Here is a 14,244-nt window from a genome sequence, read left to right as displayed (position 1 = left end):
TCCAACTTGGGGTCAACTTTTGTAAGAAAAAGACAAATACGTATAATTAACGGTCGACCTGTTGTTTTGTGAAAACTTTATTCTTTGCCACAATATGAACAACACATTTGAAAGACAATGAAAAACCGATACTGAATCAGCCGTCGCCTGTGAATATGTCAAGTTGTTTCGATTTTTTAGTGTATTCAAAGCAGTTGGATAAGTCGAAAAACTAGTTCCTTTCCTTTACATCCCTAACTCTGCCCAGAACATTTTCGCCTTTTTTGTGCTAAAACAGCAGCTCTACCATAATTTTGGCAGTAGACCGCCAAAGCTGGACAGGCGATGGAGACTTTTGTTGACTGTGATCTGATACAGGGTTTTTTTAATTGTCTTTCGAACCATGTTGCTTATATAGTTCACAAAACAGCAGGACGGCCATTGATCAGCTGTGTTTGTCTACTTTCTCACATAATTTGAACCAATACACACAAGTTCAAAACGTAAAAGTGGAGCGCTTAAAAACTTTCCAAAAACGTATCATTTGCACTTAAAATCGGAATAATTTACATCGTTGAAAGCAAGTTTACAATCTTATCGTAAGAATACATTTCTTATTTATTTTATTGACTTCAAACCATTTCCGCGCATTCAGTTCACGTAAGAACGAATTTTAAGAGCAACATTAAGCGCAATTTTAAACCATTGTATCTTAACGAGGGATAAAAATTTATGGATACAAAGTTTCGTTTTGACTTAATAGATTTATCACCTTCGTGTAAAATTTGAACTTACTCGTACAATATTAAGTTACAGAAATGGTGCGCTTCAAAAACCTGCCAGGAAAACATAAACCGCCGTATCTCGACAACGGATATGGATTATTGTATGAAAAAAGTTTGGATTTCTCTTTATTCATTTATCTACCTACTTGCGAAGTTTGAACCGATTATTACTAGTTTAAAAGTATAGAAATGTCCTGCTTGAAGAACCTCCCAGAAAAACACGTTTTTTGCATGCAAAATCCGAACTGTGCACAGACAGAGATTAATTTCAACCTCATGAACTTTTTTCAAAAGGAATTAATCGATTTGTACAATTTGTCTGAGGGGCCAGCTCTGGTTCGTCGTTCAAACGTTGCTTAACACAGCTACAGTAAGATAGATGTGCACATATTATGCAAAGTATGCGATAGTGGAGATGCATGCATCCTAGATTTTAATGACACTTTGTATCATATTGCATGAGTTGACAAATGCCCTGTTGGATGCCATGATGTATCATGTTACGCGACACCACATGGGAGTAGTGGAACAAGGCGGTTTCTGGCGCATTTTGTTAGTGCGGGTTGCCCACATCAGGTGCAGGAATGCACTCAGGGGAAAACCTGTTAAGTGCTTTTCCATGTCAGTCTATTTTTCTCCTGTGATTGAAAGGAATTTAACCTATTCTTCTGCAAAGTGGTTTTCCATATTGTTGCACTTAACCTATTGACCTCCCTACACCCTCCCCCTCCCACAACCCCCTTCCCCCTCTCTGCTGCTGATACATTTTCAGGTCTGAGTTATTGGAATAGGACTCCTCTCATTCTTATTAATTTGATTGACTACTTCATTAAATTGATCAATTAATTAACCTCTTTTTGTGGGAAAGTGCCACACCCCCCCACTCCGGCAGGAAGTTCAAGTTCCATCAGGACAATGCAACCTCTACTAACCTAAGAAAATGGCGGAAAAAAAGTACCTCCACTAACCTAAGTCATCCAACTGCCACCTCTCCCTAGTACGAATTGGCAGGAGAAAGACTCAGTTGATCGATCATTTGGAGGATATTCGATTGCTCTGTATGGAATATTGTTTAAACAATTCGGATAATGTATGGAATTTATGGAAATGGTATATTGTTTATTTATAAAAAATCAGTTCGTGGGGGTTGGATTTCTCCTGCTCATCATTCTCTGCTGTTTGGAAACATTTAGGTCTTGTAAGAGGGAATTACGAGGTTTTTGCTGCTAGTTCATGACAGTATCGTACTATCTGAAAGGGCAGCCACTGGATCTTAAAGCAAGTAATATGCTATTTAACCCAAGGTTTGTTATTTTTGCCGATTTCTGCGTACTGAGAAGTGGTGAAACTGTTTAAGCTAGACTACTTGAGAAATTTGGGTAGAATAATAAGTGAAATGGGAAACAGATCCCACATATAACAGTCCATGTCATGTCACTGTAATTCCCTGTCAGGAAAGCATTATATGAGAGTTGTATAACTTAATTTGAAGAATATGCAGAAGATTTTGGTGGCAAATGTAACAGATGTATCGATTCACCATAGCTAGTTTCGGAAATAGCTGCTTCCAGTTTCCAGTAGATAGAGCTGATGAAGAGAACTGACACATGTTATTCGTATGTTTTGAATTTTTTCCGAATTATGGGTTATGAGATGCACATCGAAAATTATTTATGAGAATTTTAACGCAGTTTCAGCAAATTAAAGATATTAAAAACCTACCTAAGATCGACTATAATTATTTATGTAATGGTTCATAAACTCGCAACATAATTTAATACTACAGTGCTACAGTAATTTGTTGCGTGCAGTATTTTTCGCTTGTATAGCTCGTTTAAATAATATTTTTCAATAACAGTTCATTGTTATTAAACTTAGCTTACAAATTACAGAATGTCCTATATCTGTGCAGAATAAAATTGTAAAACGGTAGACTTTTCTGCAAACGGGTGCGCCTCTTTGGCAGTTCTGCCGGGAACGCAGGCTACGGACCCAAGCTCGCTGGCCTCAGACATTGTGTAGAGGAGTGGACAGGAGGGGAAGGAGAGGAGAGAGACAGCAGGATTCGCTGCGATGTAAGGAAAGTGGGGTATGCATCAGCTGGGCCATCCAGTGGACCCTCCCGAGGTCGTCCTGAGCCAAACTATGCCGAGGGTCGAGGTGGAGAAAGGGAAACAGCTTAGTCAAGTCACTGTGATCTGCAGTTTTCGGATCTGCGGGTGTGATGGGAGTATGTGCCACCTGACGCTGTCCTTCGGCGCTGGATATGTGGGGCTGGTAAAGGAACATGGGGTCTTCACTGTGAGAGAAACGCTTAGGGTAGGGGCGATTAGGGGTAGCGGCGAGGTGCGACCAGCGTAGTGGCAGTTCAGAGTAACATCGTGTCTGCACTGTGCAGTGGGAGCAGGGCCTCATTACCTCTGGTCCTTTGACTCGTGCACGCCAAATCGTGTCTTCCTCGAACTGTTTATGAGGAGCTCCTCGACCACTGTACCCATTCTTCTGAACTACCTGTGTACAGTCAGTTTACTAGCTGGATTGCTCGTAGCACTTCGGCACTCACACACTTTCGTGCAATTTTTTACATTCTCCCTCCGCATTGCTCAACGGACCTATTCGTCAGTACATGAAGTCTGCGTCATCACCAACTGTCGACTTGCGCAGCTTTACAAAGTTTGAAATGTCACTGATGAACGATATGTAAACTGGAGATGGAGAGGGGAAGCATACATTCATATAATTTGATAGGCGATGAATCCACGTTCTTCAGTGCAGATGCTGTAGTACGTCCGACGTCCTTTGGGAATCTCGGAAGAGGGAATGTGGAGGAAATGGGCAGGGTCTACGGCTAGGTGGCGCTCGACTGGAGTGTGGATCGGCCGTAAGGCGACCCGCGCTAGTCCGGGTAGTCTGTGTAGCTACGATAAGACTGCGTCCTGGATGGAGCAGTGGTTACCGCACCTGCCTAGTAAGCATGAGATCCCGGGTCAGTAACACATTCTCACTCGTCGCCGTCGATTCCGCGAAGTGTTCCTAATGCAGCTGACAGCACTGACCCTTCCCCATTCCTTTCCTTTCTTCCCCTCTCGACCTTCAGTGTGTATATTATGTATAACAGCTGCAGATTCTGTGTGGTGTCTGTTCTTTCAGACATGTCCGAAACAGCAGACAGCACATATTCTTATAACTTCATATAACTTGTAATTTTCCACAATTCCTCGAAAAATTTATACTGTTTTCACGCTGATAAATTTGCCGATAATTATCAGTGATTCTTGCAAACTGAAGTACGTAAAGATCCAAGATGTACAAGAGGTTGCGTGCCAATTCAAGGAGTTGGCAGCGGAAGGGAAATAACAACTTTAGTATACACGCCTATGGTCTTTGGAGTAATCGTTAGCCAGTGAATGCTTTGAAATGTCGATAACAACAAAGCACATGCGCCTTAAGTTTATCAATGTTGATGATGTATTGTTTACTCAACAGTGTTATCAGAAGTACTTGGTATACTCCACAAACTACACAAGGCAACGCACTAACCTCTTCAAGTGCTGCAAGTATCGTAGCAACAAGTCTTTTGGACAAGTCCGAAAGAACAGACATCTCTTGTAAACGGTACTCCGAAGAGCCAAGAAAACTGGTACACCTGCATAATATCGTGAGGGCCCCTGCGAGCACGTAGAAGGCCGCAACTCGACATCGCATGGGCTCGACTAATTTCTCAAGTAGTGCCAGAGGGAACTGACACCATGAATCGTGCTTGGCTGTCCATAAATTTGTAAGATTACGAGGGTTCGAGATCTCTTCTCAACACCACATTACAAGGCATCCCAGATATGCTCAATAATATTCATGTTTGGTGTTAGGTTGCCAACGGAAGTGTTTAAACTGAGAAGAATGTTTCTGGTGCCACTATATAGCAATTCTGGACGTGTGGAGTGTCCTATTGTCCTGCTGGAATTGCCCAAGTCAGTCGGAATGCACAATGGACACGAGGAGTGGAGGCAGGTGATCAGACAGGATGATTACCTACATGTCACCTGACAAGAGTCGTATCTAGACGTATCAGGGGTCCCGTATCACCCCAACTGCACACGCCCCACACAATTACAGAGTCTCCACGCTTCACATGTAGAGTCTATGGATTCATGAGGGTGTCTCCATACCCGTGCACATTCATCCGCTCGACACAATTTGAAACGAGACTCGTCCGACCCGGTAACATGTTTTGTCCAGTCATCAACAGTCCACTGTCGGTGTCGACTGGTCTAGGCGAGGCGTAAAGTGTTGTGTCGTGAAGTAATCAGGGGTACACGAGAGGGCCTTCGGATCCAAAACCGGGTACCGATGATGTTTTGTTGAGTGGTTCGCACACTGACACTTCTTGATGGCCCATCATTGAAATCTGCAGCAATTTGCGAAAGGGTTGCACTTATGTGACGTTGAAGGATTCTCTTCAGTTGTCAGTGGGATCGTTGTTGCAGGATGTTTTTCCGGCTGCAGCGATGTCGGAGATTTGATGTTTTATCGGATTCTTGATATTCATGATACTGTCGTGAAATGGTCGTACGTCAAAATCCCCACATCATTGCTACCTGGGAGCTGCTGTGTCCCATCGCTCGTGCGCCGACTGTAACACCACGTTCAAACTCACTTGAATCTTGATAAGCTGACATTGTAGCGTTGCCGACTGCAGCGCCGTTTTCTGCATATTAAATATCTCATTCTGCTTGTTTAGATATCTCTGCATTTGAATACGCATGCCTATACCAGTTTCTTTGCCGCATCAGTGTATATAAATATATACAGCTTGATGGGGATTAAGGCCACTTGAGTGCGGATGCACTACCTCCGCTGAACACTTCAGGGTATCCCTATGTAGCGAGCAATGAGTTTGGTGGGCCGAGGGTGATACGTAAGTATTGTGGAAACCGGAATACATAAAAATGCATGGTTATTGAAAGGGCTGCGCTCAAATTGAAGGAGCGTGTTGCGGAGCAGAAACAATAACTTTGAAATAGGTGCCTGTAGTCTTGGAAGTAATCCTTAGCCAGTGAACGCTTTAAAACGTCAGTAACGTTCACGCAGTGTGCCTTCAGTTCAGCAAGGTTGATGCTATCTTCCACTCAGCAGTATTATTTGTTACAGAAGGTGTTCAAAACGGCAACCATCATATTCAGTGCAGGCGTAACATCTTTGCAGAAGATCTAGCGAACTCTAGTAAGTACATGAGGCATCGCTCTCGCCTCATCAGATGCTGCAAGCATCTTAACGGCAAGAGTTTCGGACATGTACGAAAGAACATACAGCACACGTATATAAATATATACGATTTGTCTGCGAGTAAGATCATTTCTGCGCAGATGCGCTATCTTTCCTGAACTCTAGCGTGTATTTAGATGATCTAGCGGGCAAAGAGTTTGATGGACAGGGGCCGCTACGTAAGTAGTGTGCGACAAGTTGAGACTTTGTGTTGGTCGCAAGCACGCTCGTATAGCCAAAGCCGTTAACGCGACCGTTCGTGTAAAGCAAGAAATTTGGGTTCGAGTCCCGGTGCGGCAGAAATTCTCACTTGTCACCATTGAATTCATTTCAGTGCCCAGTTGCGGCCGTTGCCAGATTTTATTTTATTTCATGTATTTCTTCGGTTGCCGGATCAAGAATAGTATCTATTCTTTCGGACCTGTCAAATTCCCACCTTAAGATTAACTGCTAGGGTCAAAACTGCTCAAGGGTGTCCGTGTTTCACGATTAATTCTGATTCACTTAAATACTCTTACAGTCGGAGTTTTGCAACTTTATTGTCGTAGGCAAGTGTGACATAAACTCGGTAGTGAGCCGAAATGCTGCTACTAAAGCGCGTTGCATATATATAGTTTTCGAGCAGTCTTCAGGTGTGCTTAAGATTTACAAGATGTGATCATAAATATTTGGACACCTATTAACGGACGTTAATATGCGGTGTGTCAACCATTTGCCTGTGACACTTTGAACTCTGTTGGAGACACTTTCGAAAAGGTGTCTGAATGTATGTGGAGTAATGGGAGCCGATTCTTAGTATAGAGCCGTAACCAGAGAAAATACGTAGTGATGTTGGAAGGAGGCAGAGGTTCTAACTCATACCAAAGGTGTTCGATTGGGTTCAGATCGGTGCTGTGGGCAGGACAGTCGATTACGGTAATGTTGTGTGTCCACAAATCAGCGCCTCACAAATGCTGCTTTATGATAGGGTGCATTGTCATGCTGATATAAGCATGCACTGCCCACGATCTGTATGCAGTACACATTGCTGTAAAATGTAGCCATAATTCTTCCCCATACAGCGATTTCTTGAGCGCAGTATGGGGACCACACAATAACGACGAAAAGCCACTCAAACCGTAACACCAGCTGCTTCATATTTTAGTGTTGGCACAAACAGTGATGGCGGATAAGGTTGTCCATGCATTTGCCAAACCCACATCCTTCCATCTGATTACCACTAGGTATAGCGTGATTCCTGTCTCAAAATCGTCCGCAGCTCGTGGTCGTGCGGTAGCGTTCTCGCTTCCCACGCCCGGGTTCCCGGCGGGGTCAGGGATTTTCTCTGCCTCGTGATGACTGGGTGTTGTGTGCTGTCCTTTGGTTAGTTAGGTTTAAGTAGTTCTAAGTTCTAGGGGACTGATGACCATAGATGTTAAGTCCCATAGTGCTCAGAGCCATTTGAACCATTTGTCTGAAAATCACCTGTTGCGAGCCATCTGTAGTCGAGCGGCGCCGCTCTTTACCACACCTCATACGTCCGTTGACGTTGAGTGCCGAATTGTGTGGATTACTAGAGGCTACCTAACCATCGTACGCCATTCATTATAACTCTCACCTGGCCAGCTGATAGCCTTTTGGAACTCACGAGGGATTTCTTCCGCAGGTATCATGCCATTTCTTGGAACGCCACTCTGCAATGGTCGATGGGCGTTGCACATCGGTACATGAGGCCTTCCTGGTCTTGTGGCTGTTGCTTCGCGTTTCCACTTGACAATCACATAACCAAAAATTGGCGTTCGGAGCTTTAGAAGAATAGAAATGTCCGTTATGGATTTGTTGTTCAGCTGCCAGCCAATGACTAGCCCTCTTTTTCTCTCATTCCGCTCTTACTGCTTCAATAATGACAACACAGTGCTCTCCGCCTCCTTTTTTAGTGGCAGGTTTGCCTCTCGTGATATCTGATGGTAACTCCGAATTAGATAGGGATGTCCAGGCACTTTTAATCAGATAGTGTATATAGGACAGTCTGGGTCATTACCTCCAGGTTAAACACATCTCCAGATAATACTGCTTATTTTAGGAGACTATAATACTTCTACCTGTGATGTGGAGAATAAATAAGTGCGAACGATGTTTTAGTTTCCGTGAGCATGAACAGCGGTTACAAATATGGCGCAAGGAAGAAGAAACTGAAGAATTTCGTTCCCACGAATATTTCGGTTTGCGCTAAGTTGCTAATTCACTTCATGTCATAACTACAAATTAGATGTTTTTCGGGACACCCCCACTTTGGCTAACTAGGAAATTATTTCGCATTTCCGCCGTGGCGTAATTTATTAAAAGACTGGCCAATACGATCAGATGCAGTAGAAAATCTGAAATGCAACGGTGGCTATCCCTTCTTGTCTTGGCGACATACGATATGTAGCGACTGTCTCAAATAAGCAACACGTCCTTGTATTTATCTTTCTAAAGCTTAATGCCGAGTTCATTCGAGGTAGTGACTGCACATTACGAACATACGTATTAATAAGGAATACTTGATAAATTTTCTACAGCTATTTATGGAGTAAAATTTTTCCGGTACCGGGAATCGAACCCGAGCCTCCTGGGTGAGAGCCAGGTATCATAGCCACTTTTTTTTTTAAATTTCATGTTGTTCGTATTTGTTCGTTGAATCTGATCGGGGCGGACGTCGTAAGACACCCTTTTAAGTTCGTTTTCGGCGCTTTTGTTTTTGGAATCAGGGTAATGGTCCCTTCCAGGAACGGGGGTGGTATTTCTTCTCCGTTTAGAGGTACACACGACTTTTACAACCTAACAAATCGGCCGTGGCAGAGCACTGTATTGATAATGGTCACAGTATGTTGTATGACAACGTCGAAATTTTGGCAACTACATCGTCATTTTGGGACTCGATAGTAAAGGAGGCAATTGAAATTCGCTTGACAACGAACTTAATTAATAGAGACAGTGGTTTCAATCTTGATAAATCCTGGAATCCGGCACTTGCTGTAATAAACTCGCAAAGACGTCGTCAAAGTGCAGCTCACAATTATATATCGATATGCCAACAAAGATCAACTGCGGAGTCATAGATACAACTCGCGCATTATGCACGTCTCTGCCGCCGACCAACGTCTTTGGCGCATTTGCATCTGTGGCCGCATGCGCAGTCGCGCGGTACAACAGTATAAAGGGACGAAGCGAGCACTGGAGCGGCAGTCTTGCGGCTCACTCTGAAGATGGCTGAACGTTTTACAGCCGAAATATTAGAAGAAGAAGGAGATTTCTTGCGGCTGCACGCCGGAAACTTAATGGAACTGCTCCATGGTGGAGATGGAACTTGCATGGTGCATGTTGTGGACATCCCGATCAGCATGAGTCATGTCTGTGCGTTCTTGTTCAAATAGTTGACGCTATTTCACTGCTGATGGAAGCGACATCGCATTTCGTCCATATACCGCCATAATTCCACAGTGAAACTGTGTGCAATTTAGTCGTCTTGCCTCCAAGAATCATAGAGTCCCGCGTACATGAACTTGGGAATACGTTTCCAGTTGCCACACCATCTGACTTCCACACGGCACGTGTTGTTGCTGTCGGAGCAAAACTGTCTCTGCAAGAAACTCTCCCTTTGAGAAAGTGCGACTCTTGTTCGCAATTGTGTTAGTGCGGGACAACATGTATAGCCTACATTTTGAAGCCCCTATCTATTTTCTATCTTTCGTTACTCTAATTTGGTGAGGATCACAGATCAGACAGACTTTACATATGACGGTTCAGTCACGTTATTATAACAACATTCTAAGTTCGACGTCAACATGAAATAACCACTTACTGACAGTAGGTAGCAGCGCCAGCAGCGGAGGATATATGAAGCGTGTTGGAGGTGCGGGGGGAGGGGGATGGGGAGGAAGGACGCAGAATGCAGTGCAGCCGGTATCGTAATGAGGGAACGGAGCGATTTATCTAACGCCCAAAAGAGCATGATCTTCGGCTTTCAGACCAAAGGTGGAAGCGTTTCCGAAACTGCTAAGTTTGTAACTGTTCGCGTGTCTCTATGGTTGAAGTATACCGTGCATGGTAAAATGGCGCTATCCAAGACCGGCGGTGAGACAACTGTAGTGCCCACTGGCCATATATTGTGGGGGCTGAACGACGACAGAGAGAACAGACTTGCGACTGTTGAGCACCTGACAGCCCAGGTGAACCGAAGGGCTACCACCAGTGTCTCATCGACTACCGTTCAGCTAACACTGCTGCGTGTGCGCCTCCGCAACAGGCGCCTGGGTGATCCACCCACGCTGACTGTTGTTCATCGGCGACAGACGGTAGGAATTTGCACAGCAATACCGCAGCTGCACGTCTACTTGAGTGGCGGCAGGTGGCATTCTCAGACGAATCACTTTTTATGTTCCATCGGACAGATGGCCGTTGACGTGTACGACTTGAAATGTCTGAAAACAAACATCTTTCAACAATGGCCGGGGCATTACGATCTGGTGAATTTTTTCGTAGCATTCCTTGGGTGATCTTGTCATTGTGGAAGGCACAGCGGTTCACGACAAGTATGCGTCTGTCCTTGGTGACCGTGTCCATCCCTAACTACACTTTGTTTTTCCTCGACACGATGGCATCTACAGCAGGACAAAGCGATGAGCCACTCAGCTTGTACTGTACGTGCGTGGTTCGAAGGGCACCAAGCTGAATTTACCTTATTCTCCTGGCGACCAAACTACTGGGGTGGTTTAAATCCCATTTGAGAATTCGTGGGACCACCTCGATCGGGCTGTTCGTGCCGGGGTACTGGATTTGGAATGGCTCCACATCCCTTTCGGTACCTTCCACAACCTCAGTGACTCTGTTCCTGCAAGTCTCACAGCGGTCCGCGCTGCAGAAGGCCGCTATTCAGGTTCTTGACATGTGGCAACATCGATTTGGCTGGACGGTGTACGTGCATACTAACTTAAAATTAGCGCCTAATTATGAGCTGGCTGTATATAGAAATGCCTGTAAGTATGGGCGTACCCAGCGAGGATCAGCGGGGCGGCAGCTGCCCCCCCCCCCCCCCCCCCAGAAGATATGTGAACTCGTTCGCGCCGATCCAGGCCGTCTTCGGCACGTTACTGTCGGCAAATCCTAGAAGATTATTACTGAATTAAAAAGTTGTATTTTTAAACAAGTGCATTATTATATTTAAAATGTTTATTGAAAGCAGTTTTCCACTAGTTTACTGTTTTATTTAATAAGAAGTACTGTATGTTGTCTCGAGTCCTTGTTTCCTGAGACTAGTATGACCTGCCCCCCCCCCCCCCCCCAGTTCAGATCCTGGGTACGCCCTTGCCTGTAAGCTGAATTTCATCCGACCTCCCACGCACTGCTATCATTCCTATAATAATTTTCTGACTGAATAATAAACGAAAACCCGCTGACATAGAATGTAAAATGCTGTAGCGTGTATGGATAAAGCAACACTAAACAACCTGGACCTTTCATAAGGCCGAATTTTTCTCCAAATTCTCACGCACTGTTGTTCTCCAACTTAGCCGCTGTTGAACGAGGATTTTCTGAGTGACCTACGTTATGGCTGAATACAACTTCCTTATGAATGTAATTTTATCGATGCTGGATCCTGTAAACTCCGCCGCCGTTATGGATTGCTCGTGAATAACGCAACCAGCCACACAGTACTTTTAACATTCTTCATTTCAGTGCCATGATAGGTTTCATGCTGCCAAGGTCATTTTCAGATTGCTGATGTTTCCGATTACATTAATCTTGATGACGAAAACATTAATGTAATCGCAAAAATTAGTCATTTGAAGATGGGAGTGACAGTCCGAAACCGGCCACGGCTCAGAATTCAAGCATTTTCCAAGTATCTGTGGCTGGTTTCGTTACCCACCAAGAAACCCTTGAGAATTATCCGACAAATCATAGTCTTTCCCATTACTAGATTTACGTATTCGTTCGACCCCAAATCATGTCTGGTAAATACTTATAAATACTTCAAGAATGTGATTTGAAGTAAGTGTTTAGTAGCTAGTCGCTTAGTCTTGCAATCTGGTGACAATTTACCATCTTCTCTTTCTCCAGCGAGAGTATGATAAGAGAAAATTCTCAAAACTTTTGTATAGCTTTTCCACAATTCACTACCGTAAGTTAGAAAGAAAACCTTGCTACTAATAATCGACGAAAGTCTTATTTGTACTTCGTGTCTCGAAGTAATTTGTGTTGCGGTATAGTAATGAATTTAAAATGTTGCATCCACTTTATCTTGTTTGGTGTCATTCAAATTACCAAAAGGTCCCATAGATAGCTATGTAGGTTTTTCCTTAACTTCATACAGTAAGGAATGTCATATCGCTGAGACTCTAACCGAAATTAGTGACTGTCGTGTCACTGAAGGAGCCGTTATTATGCTTGAATTTCGAACATATTGAATAGTTTTGTGAAACTTTCGCTTTACAGGAAAGAATCCAGAATAACAGACGCACTTCTTAGAAATTTCTGTAGTCGTCCTTACTTTTTGTGTGCTTAAAATCTTAAATCTGCCAATAAATATCGATATACTCGTTTCTGATGCTGCGGAATAAAATTATTCCGGTACCGGGAATCGAACCCGAGCCTCCTGGGTGAGAGCCAGGTATCCTAGCCACTAGACCATACCGGAGATGGTTGACATTCGTGCCAGTAACGTAGAAATTCTTGGCTGATATGTCTGCGTTCGCACTGAACCTGGAATAATCATCATACCCGGCACGAGTCCGTATGATCGCAGTGTATTTTCGGAACCTGCGTGCCTTGGCGCAACTTCGTCTGGCTCAGAGGTGATAAGTATAGCAGCAACAGAGGCGACTCTCACAATCGCGAAACAGGGTTTCCTGGACCCAGTCAAGCTGTATCGTGACTTCTTGTTTCAGAAGTCAGCGACTCTCTCTCTCTCTCTCTCTCTCTCTCTCTCTCTCTCTCTCTCTCTCTCTCTCTCTCACACACACACACACACGCACACACACACACACAGACACAAAATTAGATTTTAGTAGAAGGTTTGACCGTCTAGATCTTTTTACTGCCTTACTGGCACATCCAGTTCTCTACTTTGAGCAGGAGCGCAAATTGGACGAGACAAGGTACTGTTCTTTGTACCATATTCGTGTTTCTTCCTGATGCAACGGCGGAAAGAGATTGAGAAGATGACTGATCATATCTCTTTCTACCAGCGCTTTGTGATTTTACCGAGCGAGGTGACGCAGTGGTTAGACACTGGACTCGCATTCGGGAGGACGACGGTTCAATCCCGCGTCCGGCCATCCTGATTTAGGTTTTCCGTGATTTTCCTAAATCGCTCCAGACAAATGCCGGGATGCCCTAATCCGATGAGACCGATGACCTCGCTGTCTGGTCTCCTTCCCCAAACAACCAACCAACCTTTGTGATTTTATTTTATTTTCGGAGTCTCTACAAAAGTCATAAAAGGGATTATGAAGAATACTCTTATATTTCGCCCTGAAAGTCAGCTCTGGGAATTTTAAAGCTAGGCTTTCACGAGCTCCTATGCGTCTTATCTTAGAGTGTCTACCACCGGACATTTTTCAGGTTCTCTGTTCGACTCATCCTCTAGGCAAACTAGTACCGCTAAGTGACATCCGTGCTGCCTCTCTTTATGTAGGCAAGCACATGAAACCATCAGTTACTACTACATGATAGGGCTACCGTGTATTTTGGCACTGTTCCTATAGGCTGTATTCTGTATACTTTCTCTTCTACGAGCTGTCTCGCTGGTAGACAAATTAGTCCGCACATCAAACATATCTGGAATAGCATTCACTAATGGCTATTAAAAATAGCGCCAGTTAAAAATTGCTTATTTGAGTCACTGTAACGGTCAACCAACGCGCCAGTTTGTTTTCGACACTGAATCAACCTTGCGAGACTTTCCAGTAAGCCGCAGTGAACGTGTATGTGTCACCAGCAACCATTTGAAAGGCTTACGCGACGCAACGAAGAACACGGAACACAAGTAAGCCAAACAGTTGCACATGAGACGAAATATACACACAAGGCTGGTTTTAAAAATTTTTCCAGAAAATTTCTAAATTCGTTCACTAGCCCACAAGCCTCGCACCACTGCAGTGAACACCACCGCGCCCAGTGAAATCTCACACCGTAGATGCAATTCGAAGGGAAAGGGCACTAAAACGGAATGAATACATTTAAACTGACGCACCGT

The 14,244-nt window shown here is 44.1% G+C and overlaps 1 non-coding gene across 1 annotated transcript; it reads right to left on the bottom strand.

Moving 5' to 3' along the window:
- Positions 1 to 12,612: 12,612 nt before the first annotated feature.
- Trnae-cuc (transfer RNA glutamic acid (anticodon CUC)) lies at positions 12,613 to 12,684 on the bottom strand. Its single transcript has one exon. It is a non-coding gene; the product is annotated as a tRNA-Glu (tRNA).
- Between the last annotated feature and the right edge of the window lie 1,560 nt (positions 12,685 to 14,244).

Source organism: Schistocerca cancellata, chromosome 10, assembly GCF_023864275.1.
Source record: "Schistocerca cancellata isolate TAMUIC-IGC-003103 chromosome 10, iqSchCanc2.1, whole genome shotgun sequence".
NCBI lineage: Eukaryota > Metazoa > Arthropoda > Insecta > Orthoptera > Acrididae > Schistocerca > Schistocerca cancellata.
Note: the sequence above shows the minus strand (reverse complement) of the source record. Positions and strands in the feature narration are given on the sequence as shown.